Here is a 17,731-nt window from a genome sequence, read left to right as displayed (position 1 = left end):
GTGAATCTGGCCCTGTCACAAAGTACTCAAGGTGTATGCTAATCAAGAAGTATACTGTAACATTTCATTCCTTTTTAACAATGGAAAATTACTGCGACCCAACTGAGTCACGCGAAACTGTACGGTAATCGGTACCAGTCATTCGAAAAGAATGATATTGTTGACATGTCGGAGCACAATGAAAAAGTGACCTTGGGGGATTTCCAATTCATGTGATTTCTAAACGGACCAATCAAAAGCGGTCGGGCGAGCCCAATCTGAGCCCTTCATAGGGGGTCACAGATTGTACCATGTCCAAAAGGGGTGTTGAAAAGGGTGATTACAATCTTTACAGTTGTCCATAATAAAGGGGGAGTTTGGGGTTTAGATTGCGTTAATGTGTCGTTTCACCCGCCACAGCCAATTAGTAAGGTCACGTAAACAAAACGTGCCAATTAGTTACTGCTTCAGCACACCGGTGTGTGTTGGGAGAGTAATCCCCGATCATTTACAATTCGAGGACGACGTTTCGCTGGCGATTACAACCGGCTTCATAAGGCGATTATTAGCCGTTTCCTAATGCTGCCAATTGCTCGTCTTGATCCTATTCGATGGCCTTGGCCAATGGACACTTTGTTCATTTCACTAACACCTTACTGCTGTTGTGCATTGACGGTGTTCAGGAATTCATCTTCTTGGTTCTTTCGGTAAAGTCACGTAGAAGGGAAATAATAAAATAATAAAAATAAAACATAATAAAACAATATTATATTATTTTATTATATTGCATTATTATATTATATTTTTATTTTAATATTTTATTATGTTTTATTTTTATTATTTTATTATTTCCCTTCTACGTGACTTTACCGAAAGAACCAAGAAGATGAATCCCTGCAGTCACGAAAGCTTTAAATCGAAAAAAATGGTGTTCAGGAAGTTGTGTCTGCGTGTCTTTCGGTTTCCACTGGGGCTATATTGAGAGGCAGAGTTGTTCTTCCAAAGATCGGGCCAGGTGCATGGTGCATGGTGCATGGTGCATGGTGCATGGTGCATGGTGCATGGTGCATGGTGCGTGGTGCATGGTGCATGGTGCATGGTGCATGGTGCATGGTGCATGGTGCATGGTGCGTGGTGCGTGGTGCGTGGTGCGTGGTGCATGGTGCATGGTGCATGGTGCGTGTGCGTGCGCGCACGCATGTGGTTTAATGACCACGAGCTATCGCAAGCCATGTGGATTTCGATTCGCCTTGCCACCTGCTCCTCCTGCATTAATGGAGGATGTGTACTGCTGCTTGACAATGACTGTTTAAGTTGGTGCCGTTGTGATTGGAACTCGTCGAATGCAGAACGATGAGGGCGTGTGCGTGTAACTCGAAAGTGCTTCGACATGAGCTTTAGACTTAGAGACATCTCGGACAATCAGCTTTGTCTGGACGAATCGGGTTGATTTCATTTTCTGTTTTCTTCGCTTCAGCATCAGAACTCGCAACGTCGACTATTGCGTTCTATTACTTGGTTTGTATTCCTCCATATGATTTTGTAGACTTATTTTTTTAAAGGCTATCATCGTCTTAATTTCCCTCCTGGTCGTGAACTATCATAGAAGCTTTCCTCTCTCCATTCCTCACTCCAATACTAAAGTTACCTATCATCCCTGAATCGCCGCACCTTTCATGTACCTTTGGATCACAGTCATTCATTACGATGTAATCTATAAGTTGGTTAATGCCTTCATACTTATGGTCTACTCATGCATATCCATGGCCTGTTCTAAAAGGCTATTTGAATTGCCTTTCATATAATCATGATCATGGTTTAATAGCCTTAACATTTTTAGGTGGACAATTCGATATGATGTACTCTTGAATTTCAATATTCTATGTTTGATTCCTGGAGAGACTAAAAATCACACTTCACCGTAATGACTGTCAACTCTCTATGATAGAATAGGTTAAGCACTATGTAAATGTATGCACTTTTCTCATTTTATAATAATCGAGCTGTGACTCATTTCATCTCTCTTAGTTCTATCTTCAGTTTATATTTTATTTACCGGAGCTCACGTGTTGCGTTGTAGCAATGGTCAAATGCAGAAGCTGGCCCTGTTCAGACCTAGTAATTCATAGCACCCTCTGCTTCATCACCTACCCTGCTGATGCGATGACTTCAAACCTGAGCTCTCACTCAGCGAATGGGACCCAAGTTTGTGCGCGGCAGATATTCTTGCAGGAAGGGGTTATTCTCAGGCCACTTATGAATCCTGTCCAAGTTGTGTTGACCACATCCCAAGTGCCAAACAATTTTAGATTTAGGGCACTCGTGCTACAAAACGCATATTAGAAAGATATATTTTGCTTAATCTGATTTTCAGAGCATCAACAATCGTGGGAAAAGCTTGCGGAGGCTGAAATCATAGTTGCATTGTAATTGTATTGACATTAGCGTGCAACAACAACGCACACAAACTGATGTTGCACAAAAGTGCAAGCCACCCGTTGACCTTACCGTCCACGACCCCGCGACCTAATTGAACGGGAATCGGGCGCTAAGTGCGTGTAATTGGAAAGCTTAATCCATCACAATTTACCATCTCAAAATAGGGAGTGGGCGGCCACGTTCCAGCGATTTCACGACTCTTTGGCCCGGCAGATCCACGCGGGCGCGTTTCGAGAAAGGTCAAGCGACCAGGGTGGGGGGCAGGCAGCGCCAAGTGACAAACGTGCATGAAATCGCTTTCTGTTTCCCTACGGCCGGCTACTGGCTGGCTGGGCTGGCTGGCTGGCTGGGCTGGCTGGCTAGGCTGTCTGGCTAGGCTGGCTGGCTAGGCTGGCTGGCTAGGCTGTCTGGCTAGGCTGTCTGGCTAGGCTGTCTGGCTAGGCTGGCTGGCTAAGCTGACTGGCTTGCTTAGTGATGGGCCTATCTGAGTCAGCTGCAAGTGAGGAATCCCTCGCCTAATAAATTAATTGACGCCTTAAACGCCGCCGCACGTTAAGGACACATTTGAATGGCAATTTATTGAAACCCAGATGAGTGGTGTTCTCGCCTTTCTGTTTGCGAGCGCACCAAGGACCATCGGGGATGCTTGTGGCTCGAAAACTTTGCGAGCCAGAAGCAGCCCCGATCTTGCTCGCAAATCCTTGCGCGCTCAGTCGCAACGGGCAAAAGGCGACACACTGCCCACGCTTCACGTTGTTGTTACGATTCAAGTTCAATTTGGCACGCGTGCCAGAGGTTCTCAACTCATGCCCTACAGCAACCAATAATGTGTGTTTTTTTGTGCGACGAGGGAGCAAGCAGAGCTGGTTTGGTCGGGTTCCCAGGGTTGTGCTAAGAGGATTAGAGGAGTGGCAGCACTCGGTTTGGAGAGGGGTTTTTTTTGGTAGGCTGTGTATTCGCGATGCGTGGCTTGAGGCATCTGCAGCCGCTGAGCAGTTTTTTCCCCCTTTGTCTGTGAAACAGGCAATTGGGCAGGGATACATTCCACAAGGGCTGTTTTATTTCTCTTTTCTCTGTCTCTCTCTCTCTCTCTCCCTGTCGCACGAATAGCTTTCGTTTTATTCACGGTTTCACATATTCAGATCATCTTTCCACCCGGCACTGCCGGTTATCTCAAACGAGTGTATTTAAGAACTATACAATATCGCAGCTTAAATAAACACTGTAGATGTAGTTTGTTGTGTTTTTGTATTTAATTTCACTTGCCTTTATTTTAATGGGGATTCTGGATTCATTTTGAAGATGCACAAAATATATCAATTGGGTTCCAAAGTAAATATTCGCAATGTACTGTTTGTTTTGGAAGGGGCATTTAGACCCCACCGGTTTGTAAGTTGAGCACGGTGGAAATTGTTTATGCTTGTTTTTGCCGTGCGGTGAGAATTCACTTATTTGAGAGCATGGTGTTCACAGTTGAGTCGACTTATCTTTGAGCTTCATGTGAACCGACGCTGTACGACATTATCGGGGGTTGTAAACATTTTTTGTACGGCTCTCATTAAATTAAAAACGATGTTTTGAATGTTTTTTTGTAGAATTTGTATTTATTTATTCTGTACTACGCATCGCCTAACCCTGACTGTTCTCTAGGAAGTCTTGCATCAAAGTCTCACATCAACAGCATTGCACGATGGAAATAGGGAAGTCTGGCCCATGGCAGCAATGCCACCAAGCAGTTGAAAGAGTCTGTTCTGAGTCTTTGTTGTGTTTTTGTTCCTTTACCAATGCAATGCAGTGTTTCGAGGAATCGGACGGTCTGATTTGTTGAAACATTGACGTGAAAGTCTCACAACGCGCTCGCACACGGAGCACATTCACTGCACCGTCTCTACCTTTACACTGTGAACGTTTCATTCCATCACTGAGCAACACGGCAATCGCAACCAGGCATTCATAGTGCAGTGTGCACGCACACCTAGCGAACGAGATATGATGTTGGCATCACAAATATCGCAAGCCTATGAGGACATTGTGTTAATTTGCATGCGATGTTACAGCAGTGGTTTTATATTTAAGTGTATGTATACTCATCTGATAAGTTTTGTTTTGAACTTGCAAGTCACGTGATAGTGAGTGTGATGACGCACACACACTCCTGTTGTGTTTCATGATTCTCTCTCATTGTTATAAATTCCAACAGAAGTGTAGAGGAGGGGCAAAATAGATTACGATTGCGATATGAATTCAGTAACCAGAATTAACTTCCCAAACACAGCTAACGTCGGTGGCGTGTGACAGATGCGCCCGGTCTCGAGTAACCCCCTTCACCAACCCACATTGACCAGCGTGGTGAAGTATGGCCAACACCCCCTCCCCCCCCACAGTGCGAGGGAGACCTTCACCCTGCAGCAAAGAATTTCACAAACTACTCGAATTAATTATTTTGTAGAACGTCCACGTTTTTTTTGGTAAATAAATGCAGAGCAGCTAAAAAGATTAGGCGCGAGACTGATAACTTCACCCGGCGCGAGCGCATCGTGGAAGCGACTCAACCGAATTCCGTTCGCGCAAAGGGCTCGCGGGGAGGGCAAGTGGCAGTTTTGCTTGAAATATCAGGGCCACATTTCAGCGGCCCTCTTTTTTTTTAATTCGTGGCCATGGACCGCGAGTCCACGGCGTTCGAAGTCCACGTGGCGCACGCAACCTCGCCGAGGTGAGGCTTATCGCCTTGACTGTAACAGAGTTCACTGGGGTCATTGTTTTTTCAGCCGTCGTCTTAGTCCACATGCATGCAACGCACGTCTGTTGGACTTGTATCGCGCACCGATGACGACTGCCTGTTGAATTTTAGTCACGACATCGTCTGCGGATTTTACTCGGTCACTTTGTTCGTGGAGCGCAGCGTTCTTCATTGCAAGGCCCACGGGCTACTAGCTGCCCCCTAATGTACCCCCCCCCCACCCCATCACCATCATCATCGTGCTGCTGTCAAACCCCCAATGGTTTCAAATTGTGTGGGGGCCCTCACACTGACGATGTCTCTATCGGCGAAAGTGCCCTCTGGAAATGAGTGAAGGACACTTTATTGCTGTGTAGTCGACTAAGGCAGTGTCACACGTGTGTGTGTGGTGGCCCGTGGGTGTTCAGCGTGGGGTGTGAGAGGGCGAGCAACATTGGTGTCCAACCCCCCTCCCCGTCCCGCCCCCACCCCCGATATCATTAGGTCAGCTCAGCAGTGAACTCGGTAAATATTGTTTCTTTGTCAATATAAACTCACATTAGAGTGCCACGCTAACGTTACGAAATTGTTCGTCTGTGTCTCTTCTTCGAGACTGGTCTTCGGCGAGGAACAGGCAGGGAGGTCACGACGTAACTGTATTATGTACATGTAATTAAGTTAAATAATTATACGAATAAAAACACTAACGCCGACACAATTTCCGTCGCCCATTTCATTTATGTAAATAAACACGTGGGAGTAGATTGCACACGCCAAATGTCTGTCTCCGCCTTGCAATCGTGTGCACGTGTGCCATACTGTGTGTGGCAACATCTACATGATTTGTTTCCAGCCTGCATTCATGTTTCTGCTGTGATGGCGTTTCTCGCCATATATATGTGTACATCATTCCACAATACGAATGGTACATTGCTTGCAAATCTCGACGTTATGCAACCGTCTGGTAGCCAAGCGGTAACTGAAGCCATTTCCCGGACACATGTCTTGTGCGATGCGGTAGCATCAGGCGAGATGGAGTTTAGCGTCGTTAAAACCCTCTCGTGGAGGGATGCTTATTCCGGTTGTTCCAGATGTTTAGGATTGCTCAAGATGTCTCAGATTCGAATGGGGGCCGCGCCGGCCCAATCTGACGCAATTCGTTCGAACACCGCCAGCTGTCAAAAAAACAATTCACAAACACCCGTTCTAAAAATATAAACGAGTCTTCCTTTTTTTACCAAACGTTGCGGGTGATGCAAGAACCCCCATGTCAGCACATTCGACTAACATTGACGAAACAGAAAAATACAGACAACTATAAAGTCGTCGATTGTGTTGCAGTCGTCTGTGGATTTGAATAATGCCTCTTTTGAATTCCCCCATTTCAGCGTTTCAAGTTTTGTTTTGAGCATTTATTCCGACCGAACCGGTTTTCAAGCCGGCGTGCTTTTGTTGGTGTTTCTTTCCCTTGCCCCGAGCGGAACTGGACTTTCACGTCGCCGTCCGAACCCAGGCCACTGCCACTTGTTTATCCTTGGACATCATCGTCATCAGCCATGGTGGTGGGACTATGGGTTTAACAAAGGCCATCGAACCGACGTGGCAACGAGGAAGCCTTCAGCCGGCAATGGATTGACAAAGGCCTATAAACAAAACCGAACTTTTTTTTTATTACATTACCCAAAATGCTTTTAGTTAAATGGTTTGTTTTCAAATTCCATAACATAAATAGCTGAGTTTTACTTAGGTTCCAAAATGTCACTCTAGATAGAGTGCATTTTATCGTAATGAGAGGGGGGGGGGCGGATAGCAACGAATATAATTTGAATAGCGTCACTTGGTATTACATGTTTAAACTACAAGATAGAGAGACTTTTCAATTAAAAAGTGTTCTCGCGTGGTTATAAATAAACACTCCTTTTCGAAATCGAGTCAAGTTCGGGTGAGTGGGTTGGGCAGGTTACAAGACAACCGGGAGACGGTTAAAGTGACCAAATAGAATGAGCAAACACGTGAAAGCGTGAACAGTGAACATTCAAATCTAACATTAAAGGTTTATTTTTTTAAACCTTTTTCAAATTCGCTGCTGGCTGAAAGCTTCTCCCCCATGTCCAATCATTCATGGGGGATGTTGAACCGTACTTCAACCACACTGGTCAGTGCGGTTTGGTCGTTAATACAACTCCTGAAATAGAATGAGAAATGAAGAGTTATTAATACGAGTTATATATATACACACTACACTATTCAGTTTAACACGTAGGCTTTCGCTACCAATATCCATAATACAGATTTTTTTTGGGGGGGGTTAGATCGCGTAAATATATATAAACGTGTCGTTAAAACCCGCCACCACCCGACACAGCCAACTAGTAAGGGTTGTCACGTAAACAGAACGTGCCAATTCGTCACTAGTACAGCACACCGGTGTGTTGGAGAGCCAAGCCACAACATTTACAATCTGAGTACGACGTTTAGCCAGTAATTACAACTAACTACATTATTCTATTAAATAGTAATCCGTGAGGTTGAACATATAAGAACGTTTAACTGGCTAAATAAACTGCAGTGCAGGTGGAAAATGAGGATCAGATCATCGTATGTGAGGACAGGGAGAGAGAAAGACAGACACATTATGGGTGAAAGCTCAACACACAGATCTTGGTTTTCACAAAAAAATGGTCCTTCGTCGCAACGTTTTTTTTTTTAAACACAGCTCCCAAATGTAATTTGACCCCGATTGTGCTATCGACATCATCTCGTGAGCCCAAGCATCGCGGGAGCAGTACAACGCTTTGCATGCGCAAGTGGCCCACTGAAGCAGATACTACAGATCACTATCTCGGATCCCTTTCAAGTGCATTATGCTCGATTACAAAGGAGAGACACGCATGTTCCTACTGGCTCTGCCTCTGAGAATAGTGGGCTTTTTTTTCGCTTGACGGTCAAATAATTCGTAGAGCTGGAATTTAGTCAAATCAAGTGCAAATTCAAAATTGAATGATGATGATGGGGGGAAGGGGGGTGCAGTCATTGGTGTCCAGGCTGAGACCATCGAGAACCCGGTGGAATAACAAGTACGGAATTTTCTCAGATTAACATGATCCATTGTAATTTACATGCCTACATTAACCCCGCTGTGGTCTTCCTACCCAGGAGGCTCACAGCGATGACATCACCTTAACCCCCTCTATTTAAGAACGAAACAGGAGGAATTATCCACAATTCTGGCAATCGCCTGATGAAGCTGGTTGTTGTCATCACCACTGAAACGTCGAACTCGAATTGTGACTGTTGCGGGTTTACTCTCCAACACACCGGTGTGCTGAACTAGTAACCAATTGCCATGTTTTGTTTCCGTGACAAACCTTACCAATTGGCTGTGTCGGGTGTTGGCGGGGAGGATTTAAAGACGCATTTATATTTACGCGATTTGAACCCAACAAACCTTTATTATGGGTAATGCAAGGTGTCTCCCCAGATTTGAACCCAGGATCTGAACGGTAGCAGTTGAACGCCCCGATCTCTAAGCCACCACCTGGTCACCTCACCGACGATAATCAATTTGTTGATTTGCCCACGAAACTTTCACTTCGTCCAAATCTTGTTCAGAGGCTTCTGCGTGGAACGTTCAACCGATTCTCTCTCTGAGTATTTCCTTGGGTGCCAGGAAAACAGGAGTACCAGGTGAAAACCCACACAGATCAAAAAAGATCCCCCGTATAGCCTTAACAGACTGTTGAGGCAAGTGCTGTTAGCAAGCACCTATGAAGACCGCCACGGCACACGAGGGGGTGGGTGGCCAGCACCACGCCCGGTCGCCTTTGTCTCTTCCCAGTGGCGATGTTTACACACTGCACCAGGTACTCATTTGAGGCTGAGTCGACCTAGGGGAGGTCCAAGACCCGGTTAGATAATCGTCACTGGTGTTGGCCGTGAGCAGGAATCGAACCCAGGTCGCCAGTTTCTTAGCGTAGCGCGCTAACCGCTATACTCCACAAACCCTTCCACAAATGTTGCAAACCTACTTGGCAAACTGCGACCGACATGAGGGTGATTAATAGTTCAACAATTAGATACAAATGTCTCACAATAGGTAAGCAAGGCGAGGGTTGTTGGCCCTAAGGTGCGTGCCTCATCTCTGCGTGAGTCACAACATCCACATCTGCGCACCGTGCATCACAGGGGCCAGCACAGGTGACTAATGGCATCAAGCAGCTGACTGTACGCACTCTCACCACCTTAGGCACCTGTCACGCACCTTTGCGTACAGAGATGTCCATGCGCTCAAGGTTAATGGACGACCACAGCAGGGGATCCCCCCCCAAACAAGCTTCCACTTTTCTAGCCCCATAACCTTTGTTGCTTTTACTTCGATTTAAAGCTTTCGTGACTGCAGGGATTCATCTTCTTGGTTCTTTCGGTAAAGTCACGGAGAATGGAAATAATAAAATAATAAAAATAACAAATAATATTTTATTATATTACTTTATTTTATTATTTTTTATTTTTATTATTTTATTATTTCCATTCTACGTGACTTTACCGAAAGAACCAAGAAGATGCTTTTACTTGTTAAGATTTTTTTTTTTACCCGGAAAATCCCTTGAGATGGAACGTGATCGTCGTTTGCAAGTATTGTCCAGGATTGTCAAGTGACGCTTCGAGAGGAATACACGGGAGTTTGATTCACCTTCTGAATGAGCCTTTTACTTTGGCTGTCGGGCATTCACGGTTTTTATCCCACATCCCCCTAGGCTCACGGGTCGGCCAGCAAAACAACAAGGGGAGCCCTTTTTGTTTTAGAATTCGGTAACCCCCCCCCACCCTCAATGTTTCAAGAGACGCAATGCACTGTGTGGTGAAATTAAGACGGTGGGTCCTTGATAAAAAAAAAAGTAACTAAGTAAATTTCGATTTAAAGCTTTCGTGACTGCAGGGATTCATCTTCTTGGTTCTTTCGGTAAAGTCACGTAGATAGATAAAAGATTAAATAAATAAAAAATATATTTCGATTTAAAACGTTTGTGACTGCAGGGATTCATCTTCTTGGTTCTTTCGGTAAAGTCACGTAGAAGGGAAATAATAAAATAATACAAATAAAACATAATAAAATACAATTCTCACGACGTTTCGGCCACAACGCAAGCAGCCGTCCTCAGGTGAAGAACAGGTCTGTCGGAAAGACAGCGTCTTCAAGAGCTGCCGGGGTTACTGAGTCACGCCCTCTGGGCTCGTTTGATCATCCGCACCCGTCACAGGCAATTGTATCCCTGAAGACTCTCGGCTTTTTACAATCTTCAGTTGCCGCACCGCCTTGTAAAGTATCCTCACGTTGTAGTTGTTGTTGTTTAGCGGTGGTAAATCAACTCACTCAGCCCTGTTTATTGCAGTGTGTCCACTGGCAGCTGCCTACGATTTGAGTGATGTTATCGCAGTGCGTGTTGTACGGCAGTACTCCCGCTGTGAGCTTCAGATCGCACGAAGAACAACTCGCCAACTGGAATTCGCCGACACATTCCAACGCGGGGCCCCCCTCCTTAAAAGAAGAGAGTGTTGCTCCTGAGAGAGGATTCTTCCCTGGATAAACAAAGTGCATTCCTATTGTTATTAACAAAGGGGGGGCACACACACATGCAGCATACACAACTAAACGTGAATGTGTAACACACTCCAAAAGCTCCGTGAATGCGTCGCGTCCGCAACCACAAACTTGCACATGAAACACCGGGATTGCATACCTTCGGCGCAAGATGTCCATTAAGCCAGCAGTAGATTGACAAAACGTTCCCAGTTGCTATTGGAATCAAAACGTGCTGATTCACACGCCTATCCCGCGAGCTGAAGTATCGATATGAGTTGATGAATCGATGCATTGTTTCACAACACCACTGGTGCAACACCCACGTTTCCACGCAACGCCCACGGAGAAAAACGTCGTTCGATATCCTTTGGTTAAAGGTTGCCCTTTGGTAAATGCACTTGCATGGGTTTCAAAGCCTACAGACCCATCCACATTGTTTTCAAATTAGTGGCGCACACAGATCACGCCGCAGGATAGCGTCCAAAATTGAAATTTAATCTGGAAGTGTTTCGACACCACCATGACTCAAGGCACCCCCCCCCCCGTTGAAATGTTATCGTTCCATCGATTGCACGCTAATCGTCGTGAATCAGTGTGTCGAGAATGTAATATCAGTAAAATGTTGCATTCACTTTCATGATGTTGCGTTTAGAAAAGGATATGCAGCCGCTGTGTGGTGATTATTGAAAGCACGCGCAGCTTAGAACACGGCAGGAGCTGTGCGCTGTTAAATCTTAGATCGAAAACATATTTCTCTAGAACTGCTTTCTTACACGCTTTCATTTAACTCACTTTGTCTGTTGTTGTTGTATCCTTAAATCTTGTAACTTAATTTTAACCCACTTCCCAATGTGGTATCGACTGCAAACTTGGTATACTTATGTCACACTGATGACAATACTATATTCTATCATAAAAATACATATTTTTAAACAATATTTTTACACGCTTTCTATTATCTCACTCTCTGTTGTTGTTGTCGTATCGTCAAATCTTGTAACTCAATTTTAACCCACTTCCCAATGTGGTATCGACTGCAAACTTGGTATACTTATGTCATACTGATGACAATACTATATTCTATCATAAAAAATAAAATAAATACAAAATTCTACCATCTTTTGTATATGTTATGTTTCGGCTTGGGTCTAATTGTCCACGCTCAACTGACGTTGGCTGTAATTGGTCACGGTCCCTGACGTTATGGCAAGCTTCGGGGCCACTTTCTGGAGTCGTGGAGTTCTTCCATTACTACTACATTTCATAAAGGCGTGTTTTAAAAAAGAAAGTTTTTTTTTAATATTACTTTTTGTTTCTAGTTTGTTGTCCTTCCCCCGCCCCGCACCTCCGTTGAGCGCGGGTTGGCTACGTATGGTGCAAAAGAAGTTCAACATATACGTATGGGGGAAGGACAATACTTACTTACATACACACGAGCTTTCCTCGAAACTCCATCTCCATTGAACACTGTTTTTTTTATCTTTCGGTAAATTTGTAATGCGGGCGTAAATGGGCGGGGCGGATATGACGATCCGAGAGGGAGGAGTCAGGGTGACGTGGGGGAGAAGTTATAGCGGGGAGACAGGAAGCTATCTGGGTCAGTCGGGGGAGTGAAGGGTGGTGAACACGTTGGGTGGTCGCCGTGCCTCAGCCTGGTGGCTGAGGGGCTCATGACGGCGCCAGCCAGCGGGGTGGAAGAGAGAGTGGAGGATTGAGGTAGGAAGTGGCGAGATAGCCACAGAGGCCACGAAGGGCTGACATTGGGAGGTGGCGAGATCGCCACGCACGGAGGAACAGGGAGCAGAGATGGAGCTGCTGGGGGAGCAGCCAGAGGGCTGTACCAAGAGCCTGCAGCGGAGCTGCAGGAGCGTGGAAGGCTACGGGAGCGAAGGCAGATGTGGGGCTGCCAGGGAGAGAGTCTCAGGAGGAGTGCCGTGTGGGAAGGAGAACGCGAACCCCAAATAAAGGACACGGAGTCAGCAAGAAGTGTTCGAGTCCTTTTATTACAAATTGATTGGTATGCGACTTTCAATGCAGTAATAGCTTCATACGTGTTCGTGTATATTTGATAAAATCAGTTTCGGTCGAACGAACTTTGTATTGGTTTTGTTGCCATTATTTTACACAGAAAGCCAAAAAAATCAAAACAATAAATACGTACACTGACATGAACACACATACATAAATAATACATCCGAGATGTAAGGTACTATTTACATAAGAATAACGTTTCTTTACGAGTTTCTTTCATTGTTTATTTTTTTATTTTAATATACTGTACAATATAAAACGTAATATTATTTTCAATATAAATTAGCTTCCTTTACCATATGAATGGTAAGTTATTAAGTGTTTACAGTATGAAATGGTAAGTTACAAAGGCTGGGAAACGAAGTTTCAATATACGAACGAAGCTCCAGGAACGCATCTACTTCGTATATCGAGGCATTACTGTATTTGCTGAGTATTTTCAAAAGCAACCTGTTCCCATCCGCCTCTCTATTTAAAAAAATGTTTCATCCTGGTCTGCAAAAAAACAATTGCCTTACATACTCAAATGCATTTGCCACGTACATTTGCATCATCAGCTAAATCATTTCACGTTATATAAATCGCATAGCTTTCTAATACGACGGCTCCCCAGCGCATACGTGACGTTATGTAACGTTACTTAATATCCATACAAATATTTCCCAGGGTACATCGTGTCCAGAACATCACATTTCTCGGCTATTTTTGAAGAAACAAAAACACGAAGCATCAACCACCTGTTTTGCCATGGGTATGTCTGTGTGTTTGTTTATGCTCTGTCTCTCTCTCGCCACCACTCGGGTGGAGCGGTGACGCCGTGCTTAGCTCACGGTCAACACCCCTGACCACTATCTGAACCGGGGCCTTACCTAGGTCGACTCAGCCTAAAATGAGTACCTGGTGCTGTGTGTAAACATCGCCACTGGGGAGACAAAGGCGGCCGTGCGTGGCTGCTGGCCACCCACCCCCTCGTGTGCCGTGTTGGCCTTCATAGGTGCTCGCCAACGGCACTTGCCCCGACATTCTGTTAAGGCTGTACGGGGGATATTTGTATTTGTTTGTGCTCTCTCTCACACACACACGTGGCGCTCCGTGTGTTTGTGCATAATATAAACTTCGTGACGTAGGTTAACAAGCACGCCGTGCTAATGATGAGTCGATGTACGCCAGAGCGAAACTGAACGCAGCCCTCCCACCACACCTATGACCGCTGTTCAACCACGACATTTCTGATCTCCAGCCAAGAACCCAGCGTGCTGGAACTGACTGGTACCCAAATCCAGCCAAGAGTGATTCGCCAAGAGTGATTTGTGTACATCTTTATCTCGCACGCATGCAAACAATGTGCTGTTTAACATCTTGGACTCTTTATTACAGCAGAGCCATGCAAACCTACCCCCTTGCGTTATTTTGTTGTTTTTTTGGTTTTCAAGGGGACACTCGGCTTCCTTGACTCGTGTTTGGGGAACGAACCCCAAACGGCTGGTGGTCAAGCTGACCCTATGACCCCCTGCTTTTCACCATTGCCTGGACAATGTGGACGTGCACGGGACAATTTCCCCTTGTTTTTATTCCTTTGAGCCCATGTCCTGTCACAGTATTTGCTTACGAAATGTTTCTTTTTTTTACTGAATTACATTACGCACGTTACGGTATTCGATTACAGGGGGAGTGGTGGTGTAGTGATTAGCGCACTGCTCTATGAACGAACTTGATGACTTGAATTTGATTCCTGGACGCAGTTAGCGTCAGTGGCGAGTGACGTCTTAACCGGTCCTGGGCCCCCCCAATATCACCAACCTGTGTTCAAGAACGTGGTGAAGTATAGTCAACCCCCCCCCCCCCCCACCTATGATCAACGTGTCATGGAAACGCCTTCATGCAGCAGTGGATTAACAGTGGCTGTAAATTTCAGTTTTCAGTTTCATTGTATTAGCTATAACCCTGTGAGCCATGCGGCTCTTGACTCGGGTGCAACTGCAAAAAACAAAAACATGAAAAAAAAACATCTTAAAGTGACTACACGCAACAGAAAAATCCAGGAAAAAACAGCAGTCTTCCAGAAAAAGCACCGTATATCAACGCTGTGTGCAAAAATCCCAGTGGGATGCAAGTAAAACAATAACAACCACAAGACAATTTAGATTAAAGTTATCAGGCGGACTCTGTACTACAACAAACAAACATGGCTAAACCAAAACGTTTTCAAAATCACCAAAATAAATCTATGAAAACAATATAACAGTGATCATAGGAACTGTGATTCAAATTTAACAATAAACGATATACATAACATGTACGACCAAACTTTGCAGCCATAGCTGGCTGCATGAGACACTCCATAACAGCAGGAGTATCCGTAGCAGTATAAAAAATTTCAATGCACCTTTAAAGAACAGCACACTATAATAAAAACTCAAGATCATACTTTGCAGCGGTCAAACGGAACGATACAAAGGAAGTCTAATGATGTAGATACATTTGATTTCAGGCCATTCTGAATAGCAGTAGCAGCTAGGGGTGTACAACTCCTCTCGAGCAGTTTTGAGTGAAGATCTCACAGGTAGTGATCCAAGTTGAAGTTTATTGGCGATAGCATTCCAGACCCTGGGGGTATCAATAGAAAAGGCCCTACTTCCAGTAAATGTATTACTTTGCCTGCAATGAGATTCATGTGCCTTAGCTACCTTGACACTTTTGTATCACAATTCTGACTTGTTATATTTTTCCATTTTTTTGAGCCTATAGCGGAGTCTGCAGAAGCTTAAATATTTCGAACACCAGTGGCCCACCGAAATTTTGCATCCAGCCAGTACGTTATTTAACTTGACTCGCCAACAGACTCTTGCCGTCTTTGGCAGGGCGCTAAGCTTGTAGGTCTTGAAGTGCACAACTGCAGGCTCGGGAAAGCCCTCTTCTCAATTAACTTTCTTGGTTGAAAACCAACTCAAGACAGGGAAGGCCTTTTTACTTTCCTCTCTCCTTACTGGGGTTCACTCATTACCTTATCAGGGCACACTTGTACCGTACTATATTATATTCACAAATATCATAACGTACAGCCCTTTGTCAATCCACTGCTGGATGAAGGCCTCCCCTTTCGCAAATTCGGTCGTGTGGGTTTGTTTGGTCCATCGCGCTGGTCAAGATGGGCTGGTGGAGAGAGGGAAGAGGAGGAGGACTGGATCACTCGCAGCCGACGTTAGCCATGGAGAGGAATTCTACGTATGTATTTGTGTTGGACTTATTTCGCACCGTACACAGCCAACCGTGCCAATCGGAGGTGCGGGGGAAGGAACACAAACTGAAGACAAAGAGCAGTTCTAAAGAAAAGAGTTTTCAATCGAGATTTAAAAGTGCATAGCTCCAGTGGATTCCTAATATCGGAAGGGAGAGCGTTCCAGACGGCCGCATAAGCGCATCTGAAAGCGCGCAATGCAGTGATCCGTCTTTGTTCGATGGCTTATGGTTTTATGCTCCTGGAAGAGATCAGCGAGGTATTGTGGCTCATGTGGCAGGCGACCTTTTCATTGATCTCAAGGCAGTGATTATAACATATATTAGGGGGGGGGGCACATCCCCTCCAATATTAAAATATGCTCAAAATGTCCCCCCCCCCCCAATATATTGCTATAAAATAGATTTCTGTTTATATGATTGTGGTTATGGTTGTACTTTATGAATCCCTAGTCTCTGCCATTACATACAATGAAACAAGAAAAGCAAAAAAGAAAAAACAGAGCAATGTAGTACAATACACTATTAGACATTATTGTAAAAAAATCTATAAGAAGTCCATCCTATGTGTTAGTGAATTTTTTTTTATATTTTAGGCAGGAAAATGGCAGGAAATGAGTTTTCAAATTTAGATATATTTTTTTCTGGGGGGGGGGGGGGATCCCCAGACCCGCTGGAAAATTTGGTCCCCCCCAATGTTGACTCCATGGCTACGGCCTTGATCGATCTCATCTTGGTGGGTACGTCGTGCAGTCAGCTAACTTCTGCAATGACAAAGACCCCGCGCTCCATAGCCTTGACAGACTGTTGTGGCAAGTGCTGTTAACGAGTAGCAGCTATGAAGGCTGTCCGGCATACAGAGGGGGTGGGTGGCCAGCACCATGCTCGACCGCCTTTGTCTCTCCAGTACTGATGTTCACCAGGTACTCATTTTAGGCTGAGTCGAACTAACTCCTGCGCCATCACTTCCACCAGCACGGTCGTAAGAAAAACAAATCTATACAGTGTTCATGTACAGTCGTAGGCGAGAATTTTTGGGAAAAGTACCTTTTTTTCCCTCTTCAGAATGCTGAAGAGAAAATAAAGAGAAGGACGTACTGATTTATCGTCGGAGGTAGCAGTTCAAACTCCGGAGCACTGCCGCACGTGAACAGTTTTGAAAATCTGAACACGGCACCGTAGAGTATAGGCACTTTTGTCACGTCAACATTAAATTTCGATTTAAAGCTTTCGTGACTGCAGGGGTTCATTTTCCTGGTTCTTTCGGTAAAGTCACGTAGAAGGGAAATAATAAAATAATAAAAATAAAACATAATAAAATACAATTCTCACGACGTTTCGGCCACAACGCAAGCAGCCGTCCTCAGGTGTCCGTCCGGACGGTCTTTCTGACAGACCTGTTCTTCACCCGAGGACGGCTGCTTGCGTTGTGGCCGAAACGTCGTGAGAATTTTATTTTTTTAATTTTATTATTTCCCTTCTACGTGACTTTTACCGAAAGAACCAGGAACGCGTCAACATTGTTAACATCGACATTGACATGACCGTCGCCACGCTCGGCAGGTGTCCAGGCATTTGTCGAGAGCAGGTGAGGAACGCAGTGTCCGACGGACGAGCTGCCAGTGAAAGCGAAGTGAATGTATCGCTGCCGTGTTACGGAATTGCAGAGGCGAAGCCAGACCCGCACTAAGTAGGTGGGGAAGGGGGGTTGCTTTGTGCAGTCAACATAGCCCTGGCGGGGA

This window comes from Lethenteron reissneri, chromosome 34 (assembly GCF_015708825.2).
Source record: "Lethenteron reissneri isolate LAM-NWPU_2019-01 chromosome 34, ASM1570882v1, whole genome shotgun sequence".
Classification (NCBI taxonomy): domain Eukaryota; kingdom Metazoa; phylum Chordata; class Hyperoartia; order Petromyzontiformes; family Petromyzontidae; genus Lethenteron; species Lethenteron reissneri.
The sequence above is the reverse complement of the archived record's forward strand: the minus strand, read 5'-3'. Positions refer to the sequence as shown.